General features: G+C 33.9%; 1 protein-coding gene across 2 annotated transcripts in view; it reads right to left on the reverse strand.

Annotated features, from left to right (window-relative positions):
- Nucleotides 1-20296, reverse strand: part of LOC111424284 (capricious) — a 191351-nt gene that overhangs the window by 66026 nt on the left and 105029 nt on the right. For both annotated transcript variants that reach the window (XM_023057784.2, XM_023057783.2), the window contains one exon: nt 15842-15890. The gene's annotated coding sequence lies outside the window, so the exon portion shown is untranslated. The remainder of the gene's footprint in view (nt 1-15841; nt 15891-20296) is intronic.

Here is a 20296-nt window from a genome sequence, read left to right on the forward strand (position 1 = left end):
CTTCATATAAATGTCGAGGAATTTTTATGTTAGCATTTATAAAGGAAAACTATTTTAAAAAATAGAAAATAGTTCTTTTAAACAAATGGAGAGAAACTTTTCCAGAAAACCTCTGTAGACTGATCCTGTACCCACGTACACTATATAGTGCGGGGTTGAGATGCAGCTTTTCTGTAAACGGTTTAAGTCGGAGCTACTGGGGAAACGACTACGCTGTCATCTAGGCAAATAGAATTTACATTGTAAACTCGCAGTGGCATGATGGAATATCAAATTTTCTCCGTGACAGCGTAAATACTCCTGTCTCGCTGTAGACTACGTGAGTATAATAAAATCTCGTCTTGGGGCGGCGCGGCGTCGGTGGTCTTTAGATCGTCCTATTTTCCCATTAACAGGATGAAGAAAACGCTACTTTTAACGTATTTAACCTTTTTATCGGTTTTCTTTTAGTATCGCAAAACCGACCGGCGAACACGTCGCCGACTAAGGGTTTAACTAAAGATAAAAATCTTTCGGTGTTGTAAAGTCGCCTCGTGGGGGTTCCGAAATTGCTATGCACAGGTAGTAAATTCGTTTCACGAGCTTCGTATACAAAACACCATGAAATATTCAGTTTGGAAGGTTGGGTTTATTAAAAATGTATTTTCAACGTCACCGAATAATGTATAATTGTGATAGTATCTCGATAATAACCGCAAGGCTAATTGTGCACATATCGCTACGTCCTAACCAGAGATGGTTTCGTGTTCTAGAATCTAGATTCATGTCCATAAAGTGTATTCGGTTGGAGGGAGATGGCCTACGAGGAAGTGTGTGTGTGACGGGCATTGGGAACACGCAAGAAACTTTTCAGCCGTGTGGTGAGCGAACACGACATCGTTCCAAGTTCGCAGTAGGGTTAGTTTTGTACACATTGATACGTCCTGCTAAACTCTCTCTTTCCATGGAGCTTCTGGGAAAACTGCCAGCAACGCGTTAAATATTTAGAAAGCGTCCAGTGAACTACCACCGTGCGCATAACTTTTTCACATGAACCTACAATTACTCGACGAGTTCAAAAGCGAAATTGTCCTACCTGTTTTGTAAACATGAAATTTCACTGTATCAATGTTTGGGGCGGGTTAAAAGAGAGTTTCTAAATTCAATTGTTCTTCTGTGGTTATTTGTACAAGGGTAAAAAATTGAATTTATTTGTATTAATCAATTGTATTTTTTTTCACACAAGATTAATTAAAGCGTAATCTTATTTTACGTGTTCCAATTGTAATTTGGGAAAATCAATTTTCTCTCGGATATGGTTCTATAAACATTGATTCGATTTGAGACAAAAAAATTTCTCTCTGGCTTAATTTATAGCGAATGTTGGCAGAAATAAAAACAATTTTTTGTGATTTCTATTTTCACTAGTTTTGTTGAAAAAAATAATTTAATGAATCTATGTATATCTGCATTAAAAAAACTCCTTTGAATTCAAACAGGATTTATGTTTCAATTGTTAAAAATAGTTCAAGTCCAATTTGTGTAGGGATCCATTGTGTTTTAAAACGCAAAAATCTTATTATGGCGATCATTTCGATTCAATTATATTTCCGTCGTTATTAAAGGTACGTTTCCCGGAAGATATACTTGAGGAAATCCACTTTTTGTACGTTTTTAGAATAAAACTACCTCAATATTCGTATAATTCCCCAAAAAATCAGCAACGAAAGTCAATTACCTCGGTCGCTACTGCTTAAAAGTTCCACGTGCACTCCTCCATCTCGTCCAACTCTGAGTTTAGCTCCGTAAGCTTAAGTGGGTCTAGAGTTTCCTTTCTAAAGAACCCTGAACCCCATTTAAAAAACAACTTTAAAAAGCCTAATTGTCAAATCGCCGGCGGCCTAATATCAATAAAGGAAGAAAAAGGGAGACGTTAATGGAATACACTTTTGAACGTCTTGTGACGGGCATTGATGACTTTTTTGCAATTTGAGGCAGTTTTCTTTTAACATTAGGGGGCGATTAATATTGAGGAGAAAACAAAAGAGGGCAAAGAACAATAATATTATGTTGGAAACGTTGGAGGCTTGAATGATAATGTATGAAATGGGAATACTTTTTCTTCGTTTTAAAATATTCATTTTGGCGAAGAACTCGCTCTGAATTTTAATTTATTTCAATGTGCCTAGTTCAGAAAATATTTCATAAAGGATCCTGACTTTATAAGGGACGATTCCTCATTACACAATAGAATTTCCTCGAGTTTCACTGCGGGCCTACGTCGTTTACGAAATTTATTACACCCCGTTCAGTGCTCGGCAAGCACAACACGTCGCCGAATAGTTTCTGTAAAAACAAGATATGAAGACATTAATAACGGACGATTCCGCAGACGACATTAGTATGCTTCTCGCGCAGGATTTCCTGAGATGCGGCTGGTAACCCGAAGATTGCATCCCCTTCGCATCAAGAGCAGTAGGTGTGGGGTGCATTTTTTACCGATGAGCAAACGTTATTCCGAGAACGAAGGTCACGTTTTTCACTTTGCCGGTTGCTTGTGCTTGCCGGCGATCGAATTAAGTGCCCTCGTGTATATTTTAGCGGATTTACTCGTCGATCTCTTTGATCTCTTCTCGCGGTGCACTTCATTCTTTATAAGCTCTTGGTTTGTGGAGGCTTCAAAGAATGGAGATTAATGTAATCTAGTTCGAAACGGTGGCTTTTAGAATAAATGATCAGAACCTTACTAACTCTTTGTTAAAGGCTTTAAATCAACTAATGAATTGTATTGAAATTGTGTATCGGATTTGGATTAAGAAAAGATTTCTCTGGTGAAAATCTTTCCCAAATTTTGCCGGGGTTTATTTAAGTCTTGAGTATAAAGCGAATGATTAATCTCAATTAAGGTTGAGCTGGTCGTAATTATCGTTAAAATTTATTAGGCAGTTTATCTAGTCCGGGTCTGGCCGTCGTTGAGCGATTCAAATCCGAAAACGTTATTCAAACGTTTGCTTCGCTTAACTACCCCATTAATCAATTAAACGGGTTGCATAAGTTTACGGCGAAAGGTGAGCGGGTTCTCTTTTAACAGAAGAAAAAAAACGACCAAACTGATTAGCCGGATAGCTTTATCTGACCGTTGAAATTAGACTCGCTGTATCCGTTATATAGACGGTCGTTACTCTCTCTCTCCCTCTTTCCAAATACCACCCAATACTACATTTTAGTTTCCTAAATCGGGAAACCTTTCTTTTTTAGTGACTCTTCCCGGTTAGTTTGGGTTATTGAGATACGAGAACAGATTAAATTTAACTTTAGTGCTTTGGATAATTACTGATTCAGTATCAGTAACGATTTAAATAATCGTTTACACCCGTTATAAATTTTAAGATAATGATTGTTTTCATTAAGATACATTTTAAGTTGAAGCAAAATAATTGTTTGTTTATCAATGAAATAAAAATAGTTTCAAAAGTTATAACGAAAAATATATCATAATAACTGTATACATCATATTTTATGGTTTATTTTGCTTTGCAAAGGTTTTTACTAACTGTAACTTCAACCCGTTATTACAAAAGAATCAATAATCATAAATATACATGTAATAATAAGGAAGAAAAGGCACACATTAAATTATTATTTCAACCGTTATGGATCAAACGTTATTATTAATGTTTCTAGTGCATTAAAACATCAAAAAATTATAAATTAGTACTTCAGTTACATTATTTATTTCATTTCTTTTAAGATAAGTGAAGTTATAATTCAATTTGGTTCTATATTAGGGTGTAGTTGGTATTTTCTTTACGTTTTGAGATTTTGAAATATTCGAGAAGATCTATCTTCGTGCTTTTATTGCAGCGATGAAGTGTAATTTTACACTGTTGCAGTTTATCTTGTGTCCCGTTTTCAGGCGGTATTTGAAAGCGTTAGGAATTGGGTCTTTGTGTTCGTGAATACGCAAGTCCAACCTCCGACTGGTTTGCACAATCTCTATCATTATGGTTTACGTAATTGATCGAATATTTCCACTAAATCATGCTTTATACTATGACTGGAAAACGAAGGGGAAATGAGGGAATGGATTGAATTTGTGTGGGATGGAAGAAACTAAATATTTTAATTTCTTGTAATATTTCGAATGTTATTTGTTCCAGTATTTATAGAGTCGATTTATTAGACTTACTTTATAGTGACTTTAAAGAGGTAAACGCATGATCTGGGATTATTATTAGTAGAGAGGAGACCTTAAAATAGCTTTATCAATGTTGGAAAATGTCAGATCTAGGATATTTATGGTACCATCCTTTTCCAATTTTATCGTGACATTTAGAAGCTTATGCAAATTATCTAAATAATCCTGAAAGTGGGTAAGATCAGTGAGATAATATGTAAGATAATAATAATCGATATATGTATAGCGTAATGGGGTTTTTGATAAATGAGGTATCTATTTTATCAAAAAAAAAGTCTACTAATAGAATTGATAAATGCATTAATATTAAGTCTTAAGTATTGAAGTAGGGCTAATAACGCAACATTTTCTCCGTTTTACTTAAACTAGAGTCGCATGTGGCCGAGGAGCTGCAATATGTTTTATCAATGTGGTACTAATTCTAACGACTGGAGCGTAATTTACTTCATCATAGCTTTGAACGGATAGTTTAGGTTCAGGATCAATTAAGATGAGGTTGCTTGCGGGCGAAGGGCTACAATACGTATTAACCAGTTTAAAGTTTCTATGGTTTAAGTGTAGCGTGTCGGCACAAACAGCTTAACCTTAATAAAACGAATTCATACATTTTCCCTTCTAGTTAAGTCGATGTCGCTGTCGGCTATAATCTCTCTTCTCTCTAGCATAGAACAAAAAATAAACTAAAAAATTGCTATTTGTGTACCAGTGTTACAACATTTTATTACTGGCAATTCGGCTGCAAGGACATCTAGAAGCCCCAACATATACATAATGTATACCACTGAATAACATGATAATGAAATAGGTCAAATGATATAGGGAACCTAAGTGATTATATTAGAACAATTCAACAGTCAACCAAAAATGATATAAACGATACACTGCAGTAACAGGAATGGCAAAACATATTATCAACTGACTATTCGTTATGTTGGTAAGAAACAACTCATTTATTGTTAGGAATCAGAAAAAGGAGTCAACTCAATTCAACCCAACCTGAGTCAGAGCTACTATCATTCCATTGCTTCTGATTCATCTTAGATTCATTCTTAGAACATAATCTACGAGCAGTTTTGCGTCGATAAATATAAAACCAAATGTACAACGAGGAGTTATATGCTGTTAGAATACAACTTCATTGTGCAGAAAATATGGGCACGGGAATAAACATGGAATTCAAAGTAGTTGCAAAATACTTGTGCTACCTGTATACAGATTAAACAGAGATGTTGGGTTGGGTTGGATTGGGTTGAAGTGTTTCACGGGCAATACAAAAACTTTATAAAGATCATAGAACATATATAGGAGCAGTTTTGCGCCAATAAACGTAAAGTCAAATGTACAACGTCAATGTATGTAAAAGAAGTTCTGTAATAGTGAAAAGTTATGTTATGTGCAACTTTGAATATCATCCAAGCTGTATTTTGAAGATTATAAGTACATGGATTTCTGAAAAATGAGGAGTTATATGCTATAAGAATACAACCTCATTGTACAGAAAATATGAAATTCAAAAAAGCTGCGAAATGTACAAGTATTTACGAGCACTATGATGTCTTGGGGCATTTGAGGAAATTGAGCATTTATATGAAATAATGTACTTTAACTGTTTCAATACTAGTCGTTTTTGTAAAGTGTTAATACCCGAATCCTGCATTGAGATAAGTACTGATATGGAAACTTAGCCAAAGTGCATTTGAATTAAACCACAAGTTAAACTTACTGATTATGAGATATACAATACATATATCTTGCTTAATTTGAACATAGTTTGATGTTTTCCAAATGCAATTTCATATTTATCGACCACTTGGATCACGAAGTGTATAACCTTAATCTTACTTGAATAATCATATTGAATTAAAAATGGAGTTGATAACATGGAAAAAATATTTTGTCATTATGCAACAAAATGCAGAACACTTGGATAGATATTTACTTCATTTTATAAATGTCAGTTACAAAAATAATCTCTTAGCCAAGAAACTTAATGCAATCCCTGCTTAATGCTTATACTCCTGGTAAAAAAGATCCCAGATTCTGTAAAACAAGATAGAAAGAAGAAAGAAATTATATTACATACTGCAATAACTCCTCAACCTCAAGAAATGTCAGAAATACGACCAAAATTATTGATTTACATAATTTTGTAATTATATCAATCAAGAATTTTGACCGATTCAGTAGTCAAAACGATATGTTATCGAATTCTTGTCATTACTTTCGCTGTTCACGTAGAATAAGTTATGGTAAAAGATCTCCATGGCAAAATTAGTATATTCAACACATTTTGCAATTTATATAATTGAAATAACACCTAATGCAACCTTTCTAAAATGATAAGAGAACGTTTCCTAGGAAGTGAGTTATAATATAAAGCATAGATAACATTCTGTGCCTAAAAAAATGTTAAAATTCTTTTTAAGTATAAATAGAATTAAAAAAACTTTTTGTATAAGGAAAAGTTTGATGCAGTATTCCTTTATTCCCAATAGGCCCCGATTGCCATGACGGGATGCACAACCAACGATGGCAAAGCACACAGTATCAATATTTAAGTGTAGTTGATATTCCAAAGGCACAGACTCCCGGGGGATAGGGCGGCGTTAGGCCCGGGGCCCTTGTGTAATATTGATCATTCCGTCCGTTGGCGTGCACAGCCGGAACGACCCATCCTCTTGTACGAGTAAACCTTGACACAAACGTTATAGCCACCGCCGCGATGCGTGCACGTGTGTGCCGCCCCTTTACAAATTCATACTGGGAAAATATACAAATTATCTGAGAAGCAAAATACGGCTTGTATGGGCGGGGGCGAGCTTCAAAATTTATGCCGCCGCGGACCGTCTATCGGTATTCAGGATCACGAAGCGCAGTAAAGCAACGAGGCTGCAATATTCTAGCTACGGGGTCTCCGCCAGGTGATATACAAAGTAAAATAAAAATATAAGTATACTTATCATTATACACAAAGAATTCTGGTGAAATTTTTCCAAGATTACAAAAACTTTTGGCCGCGAAACTATAAAACTTGTATTTTACGAGTATAGGCCTACTGTGGAGTCACGTCTATCTGGACAATAAAACGAGTTGGAAGCGGATAGGAAAACCATAAATTTTATTAACTGCTTTTTCGCTAGTTTATGTCTCCAGGCGTTGCGCAGCAAACATTTAAAGCGTCGACTGCATTTTCTATTTAAAACTGTCCGTTTGAAACGCATCGCTAAAGAAATTTGTTTGACATGTTAGTACCGTAATCTATCACGACCCGATCCAGTAATGGGTTGCAGCTAATTTCCTCGAAATTACGTCAGTGTGTATGTACTTACATGCCCGACGGAGTTAAGGTACGACCCAAAATTTAATTTTCTATTTTAGCATGTCAAGGAAGTGAATCCATCAAGCGCCATTATTGGGCGGCAAAAGGGTAAGAGCGGGTAATAAAACGGGAAATTTGCTAACATTGCCTGTCAATTACGTTGAGTACTTTCGTCTTTACGTTAGCACGGGAGACAAGGATAAGTTATGAGTCTACATCAATATACGTACTTTGGTAGATTTACGTTGTACATTATTTTAAATAATTACCATGTTGAGGAAAAATCGGTTCTAACTAATTTAAACGGTGATAGTTATAAATATTGATATGAAATAAAAATAGCTGCATTGTAATAGCAAAAGATAAAGGGAAAATAGCGTTTATATGTGATTTTGTAACGATTGACAGGAAATAGGTTGCATGCGCCAGACGTTTGTAAACGAGATACGCGAAAATGTAAAAATATCCCGATAAATTCCGCTGTTTATTGTCGAATTCGTGAACGCTATATTGCGGGCGATAAATTGCTATCGGCGTGACAAATAACGTTGACAAGACATCTGTTTTTATACACGGTCCACCGCCTCTGTACACAACCAACTGACATTCAACTAAATTTATCATTCTTTCAAAAACCTTAACATATTTTTCTTCACATCTTTCAGGTAAATCCCCGTTTTTTATATGGACCTCTTACGGAATCGAATTTATAAAAAGAAAAAATATTTTCAAAGAGGTGAATCATAATATGGAACACGTGGATAAAATTGAATAGAACTGTATAGAACCGACTGAATAGCGTCAGCCGCCGTAATTATTATTTTCTCTTTCCCTCGACGGCGTTTTTGATTTGTATGGATATCCTGAGGGCCTTAATGGACCGGAACAGGAAGGGCACGGAACCCAGGAACGTGGAGTGAAACTTTCTTCCTTTATTCGACCGGGTGAACTTCGCACCGACCTGATATATCGCAAAAATTCTACTTCTAAAGGAGTTCTAATTCCTGACAAATTACTTAACAGCCCATAAAAGTGTCTCTAACATCATGTAAATTTATCATTCGCGCATCATAAAACGTACAACCACCGAACGAAATTACACGCTTCAAAGTATATTCTTTTATCCACTGAAAAGAATTTTACTACGACTTTATTTATTTCTTATGATTTTTAAATTAAAAAGCAAAAAGTAATTTTATGCATCTTCAATTCGAAATCCTGAAATGGTTATAAACGATTTGGGGTTTCGTATTTAAATGCCCTATAGGTTTAATCTTAACGGGATCTGACTTATTTCCGTTTGATTTTCGGCTTCGTGCTCAACGACTTGACTCCCTCGAGCGTAACCACGACGAGGAGAAGGAGGACAACAAAACGAGCTTCTACGATGACTCCAAGAACGGCTGTAAGCTGATATATCGCCGGTTTGATGGAGATTTTGATACGGGCCGCGTTTCTTGCGTTCTTGTACCAGTGGTGGCATTGTTTCTCCACGGATTCCAGTCACCTATACCCAAGCCGGAATGGCCGCCGCCCCTTTATTTATGGCCTTTGTTAAGCTGAGACGGCGAACAACGTCTCCGCAAACCGTAGATACCGCGTACAATGGTCTCAAGAACGCCGCCTATTAAAAAAACATTCCTCATTATAAAAATAAACACTAACCATAACAATAACGATGATGTAAAGATAGTTTGAAAAAAATTAAGACATAATTTGATGATTAAACCCTTTATGACTTCTTGTTGAAGTAAGACTTCACTTGAATTTAACTCGCGGAACTGAGCCTTCGATCTTCTCCCCTCTTAATACTAGAAGTTTACGAAATAGAAGTTGATGTTATCCCAGTGGTTACACTCGCGTTTGAAGTGGCAAGTTTATAATTAATTCAGAAAATGTTCTCGTCCCGCAACGTCAACGTGTTATTTATCACATTATAAAGTTTCAAACCCCTTTTGGACAAGTGTTAACCTAGTAGTGTTATTCTGTTATCTAGTTTTATTATTAGTGAGGATATAAAATTGTATGCTGTAATTTTCTGAAATGTTATAAATAAATCCATGAAACGGGTCGATTAAAAATGTTAAATGTAAAAAACGTCAAAATTGAGACCTAATTGTACGCAAATTTTTTCGGCATCAAGTTGTGAAATTGATTGAATGAGGAATATCCATCAAATTTATGTATGTCCTAAAAAATAAATTCAGTTATTATGAATTCGTCAGGTTAAATTAGTAAATTTGATAAAACTATGCTACAATTCAGTTTTTATGACAATGTTGTTATGTTAGATATCAAATTTTATCAATTTTGATAGTTCAAACCCGGAAATGAATCCAGTAGTATAATATGAATTTTTGTAGTAAATCCGGTGGAATCTTGGTAGTGAGAGGTTGCTAACAACATTTTATGAGTTAATCAAGGAAATATTTGTCTCACAAGGTAGATCGTATCGTATCTTTCTTTCTCGTAATCTCGTTTTACAAACCTATGCAAAGTTAGCCCCCAATTTTTCTAGCCCCCAATTAGATAGGATTTTACATGCATTACTATACATAATCTTTGGCCAATACGAAAGTGGAAATGCGCGATTCGAAATCTCTTTCGAATTCCGCTAAAACGCCAAAATAATGCGAAGGAATACAAAAATTACCTTTTTTAAGTGATGATAACTTGTAAACGATGTACCCGATGATCAAGATCTATGCGTCATGCGATTCGTCATAGTTTCTTCTATCGAAATCACAAAATGCCCGATTTGAATTCTCTCGTGTTAACCTTGTACAGCCCTCGGAATGACACCGTGTTGTACACGTATAAACGCCCGATAGTCGAGCACCAATATAAAAAAATTAATTTAAACTAAATCGACTATAATTAGAGAACGGTTTGACGGATTTTAATGTTTTATATCTCAATCGAAAGTTTGTGTTTAGCTGAACGCGGTTGCCGAAATGCCCGATTCGAAATATTTAAGGATTTTGATTAAAACACAAAAAGCGAATTAATCAAACACATCAATTATCTTCTTGACTAATTGACCCATTTTAGTCAAAAACATCTCGATCAAAAGTATAATCTACAATGTGAACAAACTAATGTGGAAATGTTTGAAATATTCTACTAATCATCATTCTACTGGTTTAAAATGTCTTTGTACTAAAACAGAAAATCCTTTTTAATTTTTGGTTTTAGTATTTCTACTTTTAATATAATTTATTTCCAGTATTTTTTTTCAAATTTTATTTAGTTTAAGTGTTAAACATTGAAATTCGATTAGTTCGTTTTATTTTAGTAAAATGATGAAAGTTTTATTTGAAATGTTTGGAGAAAACGAGTAATTTTTTTATTGAAAGGTTGAGTTTTAAAACCAAAAAACGATTTAAAACCGCTTCGGCCCGTCGTCTTTACATTTTTTGTTTATTCACTTCCAGTTTTCCTTCTTCACACAATAAATTAAGGAGGGGATGTTTGGAAGTTGATTCGCTAATAACGCATTTTAGTTGATGTGCGGGCATTTAAGGGTGATAAAGTAGTTTTGAAAAATAAAACTTATTACTTGAATTAAGTGATAAATACGTGCTATATTTATGCTAGGTGTTGTTAGGTGATGTTAGTGATGTGATATAGTTGAGATCATCGGATTGCTATTCTGTGGATGTTAAAAGGTATCGTATTAATTCATTTTTTTTTGTCACAATAAATTAATTTATCTTTTCTTTCCAGCTGAGTTTCGAAGTAAAATCCAAGGGAAACAACATCCATTCGGTGAGTCGTTTTCAATTTTATTAATTTACCAAAACATATCGGGATAATTCGCGATTTGAACGGTGTAATGTTGCCGGATAAAAACCGTTTGAACGCTACTCATTGGATTTGTACTTGAAAAACGGTACCATTCAATCATTTTTTTCATTTTGCGCTTGAAAAATTATAAAGCTTTAATTATTAATATTGTCAAAACATGAAATAATTTGAAATTGAGTCTAATCCACCCCAAATAATACTAGTATAATCTACTTCAAGCTTTTTAAGGGGGGGGTCTCTTTTTTTATATCAAATAAAACGATTTCTTTGGTAATTTTTGGTTGCCAAATTATGTGGTATTTCAAATTTAATCTTTGCATATGTTTTCATGATATTAAATCTTCATTAAATTTGTTTTAAAATATTTTTTATTTCATGATGATATCTCAATTCGTTCTTGAGATACGATTTTCTTAAAATTTATATTTCATGACACAAAAAATAAGGGATGATGCATAATCCAACGTCTTGGCTGCTTCGTTATAATTATTTGTTGGACACCTGATTCTTTTGCAGGAAGTCTTAAACAATGAAATTCGATTAGTGCGTTTTATTTTAGTAAAATAACGTACATTTTATTTGAAACGTTTCGAGAAAACGAATAATTTTTTTATTGAAAGGTTGAGTTTTCAACTCAAAAAACGATTTAAAACCGCTTCACCCCGTCGTCTTTACATTTTTGTTTATTCACCTCCAGTTTTCCTTCTTCACACAATAAATTAAGGAGGGGATGTTTGTAGTTGATTCGCTAATAACACATTTTAGTTGATGTGCGGGCATTTAAGGGTGATAAAGTAGTTTTGAAAAATAAAACTTATTACTTGAATTAAGTGATAAATACGTGCTATATTTCTGATAAGTGTTAGGTGATGTTAGTGATGTGATATAGTTGAGATCATCGGATTGCTATTCTATGGATGTTAAAAGGTATCGTATTAATTCATTTTTTTTGTCACAATAAATTAATTTATCTTTTCTTTCCAGCTGAGCTTCGAAGTAAAATCCAAGGGAAACAACATCCATTCGGTGAGTCGTTTTGAACGGTGTAATGTTGTCAGATAAAAACCATTTGAACGCGACTCATTAGATTTCTGCTTGAAAAACGGTACCATTCAATAAATGTTTGTGTTTTCTGCTTGAAAATTTATAAAGCTTTAATTATTAACATTGTCAAAACATGAAATTATTTGAAATTGAGTGTAAACCACTCCAAATAATACTAGCATAGTCTAATTCAAGCTTTTTAAGGGGGCAGTTTCTTTTTTGTATCAAATAAAATGATTTCTTTGGGAATTTTTGGCTGCCAAATTATGTGGTATTTCAATTTAATCTTTTGCATATATTTTCATGATATATTTACTTATTTAAAAAGAAATGTTTATAGAAAATAATCTTTACATTGTCGTTGTGTTGCTGGTTGACACAATCCTTGAAATGATCTGAAAATTAAAAATCAAATGATGTTCTTTTCTATATACTTGTTATTATCGTTTGAACTAGAACTAAACAAAAAAAAATTATTGGCAAAATGGCGACTAGTCAAATTAAGATAATCGATTTTGTTCTTGAAATCGATAAGTTTATTGCAAAAAAAAACATATGTGAGTCATACGATAGAAAGATGTTATTTACAAGTGCAGTTCATATTTCAAGTCAATCGAATGAGTAGTTTTTTAGGAATCGTGTTAACCAGATGTAAAAAGGATGTTTCGAGAAAAATACACTTACAGTTTCATGTACTACAATGTTATGCGTGCATACGCCTTCTCAAAAATATGATCTTACCCGGCCGATTTTCTACTTTTAGTCCCTTGTTTTGGCAATTTCTATTCACTTTGTTTGTCTATGGCAGAGAATTGTCACAAACTTTGTTGTGGTAAAACAAGCAAATAACTTGTTTCAAAAATCTTCACCACATTGTTTCTGCTCCATTGTCCATATCCAATTGTTTATTTAATATGAGATAAGGAACATTTTTGACATGTCTACTGTCTGTTACCTAGTGTTCTTTAGGTCGATGGTCATCTAAGACTATTTTGTGAAGATTCTTCACTTTTGCTGAACTGATCATCTCACTTGATTAACACACCTCCAGTAACTTTTCCATACTAAAGTCCATTTTGGCTTTGATTTTATTTTAAAGAAAAAGTTTCAAGTTATCATTTAACCTCATACACATATCTTTGTTTTCATAAATAAAGCTTTTTGAATTTCGACAATTTTTTACTTATACTGAGATAACACGAACATCAGAGTGTTCTATTTTGCTTCATTGCAGCTAACTTCTTCAAACAAATGTGGGTTTGGCATACATCATTTTTTGATTCGTTTTCATGATTAAAGCTTCAACGATTTAAAGTTTTTGGTATTTGGTATTATCATTGTTCAGCACATTAAGAAACGTGATCATGGCACTATTACCTCAACATCATACATGGAAGATGTAAAGTAAATTAGCAATAAATTAAAGATTTTTATCCGGCGTGGTTAAAAAAATAATGACGTTCCAATTCATCCCCGCGACTTTAATATAAAAGTTTAACAACCACAAAAATCAATGATCTACGGAAGTTACAACAAAGCAACTAATGAGCCAGTTCAAGAAGCAAAGAACTCAAAATGGAAATATTACTTCTCTTGAGTGATACTAATCTTACATCACAATGCTGGCAAATGAGTTATTAGAATTAGAATTATCGAAACGAGAATCGGGGAGACAACAAGAACAATTAGGGAAGTCTTGCCGTACCATTTAACTTCAAGACTTACTTAGTACTTAGAGAAATGAGTCTTCGTGGAAGCGAAAGTATCAAGAGCTTGATAACTGAAAAAAAGTTGTTTTTTTATTATGTGTGTCGGTATTGCTGCAATTTTCTTTACAATATTTTATTTGAAGTTTGAATTTATTACTTCAAAGTTATGATGTAAACAACTTTAAAATTATACTATTTAATAAATTTATAATCACTACTAAAACTTTAATTTAAATTTAGGTTACAGTATAGTGATGTGCTAATATAAATTAAATATAATATGATGTACAAATCGTGTTATATATGACAGTAATTGCGACAACAAATTGAAATTGTAAAATACGTCACATTCAAACAATAATTGCATTAGTCACCAAATACAATAATAAAATAAATTATTGGGGAATATTTTCAAATAAGTAAATCTGTTATTAACCCACCCATTGGAACCAATACCTATTTTAAACCTCTTTTATTACCAAACATCTGCCAGATTCCTCATCATTGTGTCCCAATTGTAAAAAGTTAAATTCCCTTTATAGCGGTCGAAATTGACACGTTAAAAAATCACCCTAGGTGTGGTCGACACATGACTGCTAACTAACAATTCTCCGACATCCCCTACCACTGTCATAAAAAAGAAGGGTTGCTCATATATCCCTATATCCATATGTATTTAAATAGCAGATGTATAAAACATGCTCACCAACCCCTCTATCGAAGTCTGTATAAAAGGGTGTGTTTCGTATATATATCTTGGTACACATCTCTAGTTTTAGACATTCCCTTAAGTGTGAATTATGGCCAAACCGCAATTATTCAATTAGGGGAGCTTGTTTATAGCGACACTCGCGTTCCAAGGCGATTCACTATCTCTCGGTATGGAGTTATCTACGTGTGCGTGTTTGGCCGTATTCAAATTACGTTGTTGATCAAATTATCACTTGGGATAACGTGTGATGCGAAGGCCAAAGTGGCTTGACGTGGCTGTCGTTGAGATGTATGTGAGCCCTAAAACCAGGTGTCTCTTCATATCTAATGCCCGGAGAGTGATATTTTAAAGGATTTGGTTGGTGATGCAGCATTAGCATAGATATAGATGTCGTATGTAAGCAATACTTGGCACCGAAATACACATACATATATTAGCGAGCGTACAAATTAGTCGAGGCCGGGAACGTAGATATATATTATACGTGTTGTGACAGTTTGTTTACTCTACTTGAAATGCACTAGAAACGGCCCTAAATTTAGTTTGTACAATATAGTTTTGTTATTTACAATATTTCGAGCTAAGTAAGACCTATCAAAGATTTAGTTATTTAGGTACAGAAACCATTTGGTTATAAAACATTAATTTAAAAAAAATTAAAAACAACCCTTCTGTCTCGAAAATGATGTCCGATATGAAATAGGATATTGATTAAATGCAAACAGAACTGCGCCGACATATGGCATTCACCGAACTCCCCTTATCCATTACACGGCCCGATGAAGTAAAGGGAAAAGGGCCGTTTGTTTTATTCTTCCCTCTCTTCGCAGCTTCCATACTGTTACGCGTCCCCGTAATTAAAAAAATGAAAAATTTACAAAAAAAATTAGTGAACTACAGACAAGTTCATTTAATATTTAGTAAAACGCCCGAGGGACCTAAAAAGGATGGATTCGGTTCGGGCTTCTTTCTTGATAATTCAAGACTACGGCTGGCACTTTCAATTGTTAATTAGGCCGGACTCGGAGGCGGGATCTTAGCGAGCCTCTTTTTTAGACTATAAAGTTACTCACTTTTCGGGTCTTGGTGCTCAGGTCTTCATCGTCTCGTACAGTTTCGCATCTGAAACAAAGTAAAAGTTTTATTAGCAGACTTAAGGGATTACGTACACGGTTACTACATTAAGGATGAAGACCCACGCATTTAATTTAGGATGGGATCGTATAAGACGACGACGACGGGGTCGTCGAGATTAACGTGTAATGTGTGCGTAAATTATGTAACAATAGGGGCACTTAAGATTTACGATGTTATAAGACAAAGGAACTGTCAAATTTCTTATTATCTTAAGCCAGTAATGCATTAAGACACTTGCATTTAATTATTTCTATTAAAATATTATAGATATACGTAGTTATGTAAATTAAAGTTAACCAAATTAACCAAAAAAGTCGAGCTCCCTAAATATTTCGAGTAGGCCCTTTTAGTACATCCTCTGCCATCCTCATCACCATGTTTTCAGTCATGGTATTCTCTAAAAAATTAAAAATTTCATCACCGTTACAACTTTTACATAACATATACAAAACTTATGCATTTGAAGATATCTTAATAGAGTTAATTTTGTCTATATCATATTTTATTGTCAGAAATTAAAAAAACGCTTGTTAATCTGACTCTTAATTCTAAGAAATCATAACCCATCATTTTCCGTTCCATGGGACCAAACCTCAAATACACAATGTCTAACAAGTAGGTCGAGTTGTTTGGAAACTCAATTCAAGCTTATTTTCCTTCATTACAAGTCCGAAAGTTTTGTTTACCTATGCTAATCGTTCATGTGTATTCCAAATTTCTCTACTGGTCCAGACACATCTGTTCAAGGTGTTTCTTATTCATGTGATCTGATTTGCAATAGTTTCTGCGGTAATAGGTTTCCAAGCCGTGCTAACTATGACTAGTTTAGAATATTGTGCGACAACTTCTCCATACATTATATAACTGCAAATTTTTATAAAAAGGTTGTTTCTTTATATAATCGATTCTTCTTTATCAAGATTCTGATTACCCAGGAATTGTATACGTTTCTGGACACTTACTTTCAAAATGGCATAATTGATTACACCTCCGAATCCAGTTTTACAATTTTGCGGCGTGCCTGATATTTTGAATAGATCAGGCATTAAATTATAATAAAGCAAACTTTTGTAAAATCTACAAATTCGTTGTCAACTTCGAAAATAAAGACTAGAGACGTAAAGACTAGTTTCTACTAATACAGTATTGAGACGTATAAAAGTTCCAATTGTATTTTGTGTTTTTACGATTAAGGCAGAACTTTTGAAGTATATTCTATTATGCATACTGCACAAAACCTGTTTTGTCCTTTGAAAAGAATTATTTTGTTTGAGAAACTTCCTATATTTAAGATGGTAAGTTTGACTTCCAATTTTGCTCCAGCTATGATGACTTCTGATAAAGGTATGGCATTGAAATATGAAAATTTTCCGTAATATTCCCTCTTATGACTTCATTATCCATCAACAAGCATTATGTCAAAAATTTCTCAACCTAAACAACGTTATCAAATTAGTTGTAAAAATTGTAAACAAGATCAGAGCGCATGCATTATGGAGATCACATCTTTACTCTGAGGTTCGGTGGTTGTATTAGAAGAGGACGAGTACTCAAACGTTTCAATAACATAACCGATTTTTGACTTGGAAGATTCATTGTGGGTGTAACATTTTTGTTTTCATGAGATCTTACAGAAATGCACCATGAACTTCATTTGCATGTTTAAGAGATAGACAAGGAATTAGCGGAGATGGTTTCCAAACAGTTTCCTGTACTTGCAGAAAAAAATATCTCAACATCATTTTTCAGTATTTCTTCAAATCTCGTTTGGAAGACTTTGATGAACTACTTTGGTGAAGAAACTACTGCGATAGAAATGGAACATATTACGTTTCAAAGTGTTGCAAAATATGTATGGCCTTTACTAATAATAAGCAAAGACCAATTTTATGGTCCGAACGACACATTAAGCCATTAAAGTAATAAATTAGGAATTTAGATACATTTATATAGAGTTTTTTCCAAAATTTTGCACAGACTTAATGCCGTCATAATTAAGAGCGTACTATCAATTAATTCAAACAGAGGAAGCACCTCTTGACCATCTGCTCTCTCGAAACTCATTCATTCACCACTGACCATTGAATTAGCTAAATAGTCGTTTATCCCACTTGGGATGTTGTGTGCTTGTTCAATTGAATATAGAACCACGTGTTTACCACCTCTGTGATAACACACGTTATTGATCGCACATCTGTCAGGTGGTCGTAAAGGCACATGTCTTTGCTTTAATTGCCCATATTATTAAGTTACTTCCTTTAAGGTTTTATCAGGTTTTGAATTCATCAAGATACGTTTTTTCTTCCGGACGATATTCTCGAGTTACCAAGTTAGGAAAATTGTAATATTTACGTGAATTAATGGTTTATAAGTTTCTCTTAGTGGTCTCCCAATTCCCTTATCTCTACTGTATTTCTCTCATCTCTTCTATTCTTGGTACTATTAGCTTTTTTCCTATTTTGTTTTCTTCCCCAGCGTAGTCTACTGTTTCCCAGTCGTAATTAGTTATGCTTTCCCGTATTTCCAACACTCTTTTAATCTGCGCACATTCTGTGTTGCCTCATTCCTTCAAACTTTTTACAATTTTATATCGATCTGGTGTTGTTGAACTGTCTTTGCTCGTCTTGGTCTAAATTAATCCTTCTTTTTGTTAAAACGCTTTTAATTTGGTAGGAATATTAAGTCGATGTATATGTTCTTCTCTCTTTTCATGCTTTATCTGGATATGCGTTCTTAAAACATCTCTAATACATGTCAAATAACTTTTAGAAAGTCACACAGATGCTTAAATCCAATACTTCGTTTATAGAATCACATTTTCTTCAAAAATTTGATTTTAATTGACCATCATTTGATAATTAATCATCTAATTATTCTGATTAATTCCAGATGAGGTAACACATCTCGCCATTATTCACATTTCATTGTGCAATTTACATCAGATATTAATCTTATCACGAGATATGGGGATGCAGCGGGATAATGTATAGGTAATGTGTTTTGAATATTTAGCTTCAGTTCCAATTGTAAGGTTGAATACGTTTTTCTTTGTTTCATTCCAATTTTACGCTCTTCCACTTAGATTAATTAGAACTTAATGAAAGAAATAAATAATTTCCGAAAGCATGGTACGAATTCAAGAAAACAACTTTTACTATCGTTCCTAACTGTAACGACCGGTACTTTCCCTACGTTTATGGTTTTAACCAACGTTCTTTGTTACGGCACAACCTGCAATTTTTTTGGCATACATTATATATATCACAAGAACCCTATATATCCTTAATTATTGAAATAAAAACTTCCTATTGAAACTGTTTTCTAATGATTATAGTGTTTTATTATGTTTGTAACAAAACGATTAACATCGATTACCATACGAGGAGCAATAAAACCATTAGGATCTTGAATGTGAATAACAAATAAGATAGTGAGTTATTAATTAAACTTAATGGTTTCGTTTTCTTTTCATTTCATAGTATAATTTAGACAAACCTTTGTTGTTATCTACGTAAAAATATACATAGTGACCACTCGCTCACGTTTTTCATTATTCACACACGTTCCGAGACATAAATAAAAACCGAACGACGTGTACAATTACGCGGCGTTAGCAACGTATAATTTGCTAACCACGTAAGGCGTACAATTTATCGCCTAGCCAAAACTGTAACTGTATATGTACAAAAGGACAATAAAAGACCCCGTTTTAATGTTCTGTATTTTTTTGCTCTGAAGAAATACGAAAATTATACGGCACCTTCTGCGGTAAACGGAGTTTTTACAAGTTGGCGTACGCCATCTGCCCCTTTCCTCGCATTTACATAATATCCAACTGTCGAGGAAGCAATGTGAGCTGATTATACACGCCAAGGTCTCCCGAAAACGAGGTTAACCATATCGACCAAAGTGTACATATGGATAATATAAACCCGAGGTGTTACTACAACTTTGCAAGACTTGTAAAATCTTTCAATTTTGATAATAAAATTAATTTGTTAAAACTAAAACTAATACGAGATTAATATGGGAGCTATTTCAGTATTTACAATTGAACGCATAAATTGTATCTGGACGTAAAGTCGCGTGTAAATTATCCATTCAGAAAGAGTAAAGCTGCAATTCGACTGATTTATGACCCACTTGTTCTATTATTCCTAAAACCGAACATCAATTCCGGTAACCAGTAGCATACATTTTGCGGTTAGAATATGATTGCACTTGATATACGATGATAAATATCGCAAAATTTATATTCCGCTTGATGTGTAAAGTGGTCCAATTGAAAATCTTGTCGCCACATAACTATTTAACATTCGGATATAAACCGGATAGGGATTATTTCAATTTATGTAAAATAAGGGGGTGGTCTCTATCCCTATAAACGACGT

This window comes from Onthophagus taurus, chromosome 6 (genome assembly GCF_036711975.1).
Source record: "Onthophagus taurus isolate NC chromosome 6, IU_Otau_3.0, whole genome shotgun sequence".
Classification (NCBI taxonomy): Eukaryota; Metazoa; Arthropoda; class Insecta; order Coleoptera; family Scarabaeidae; genus Onthophagus; species Onthophagus taurus.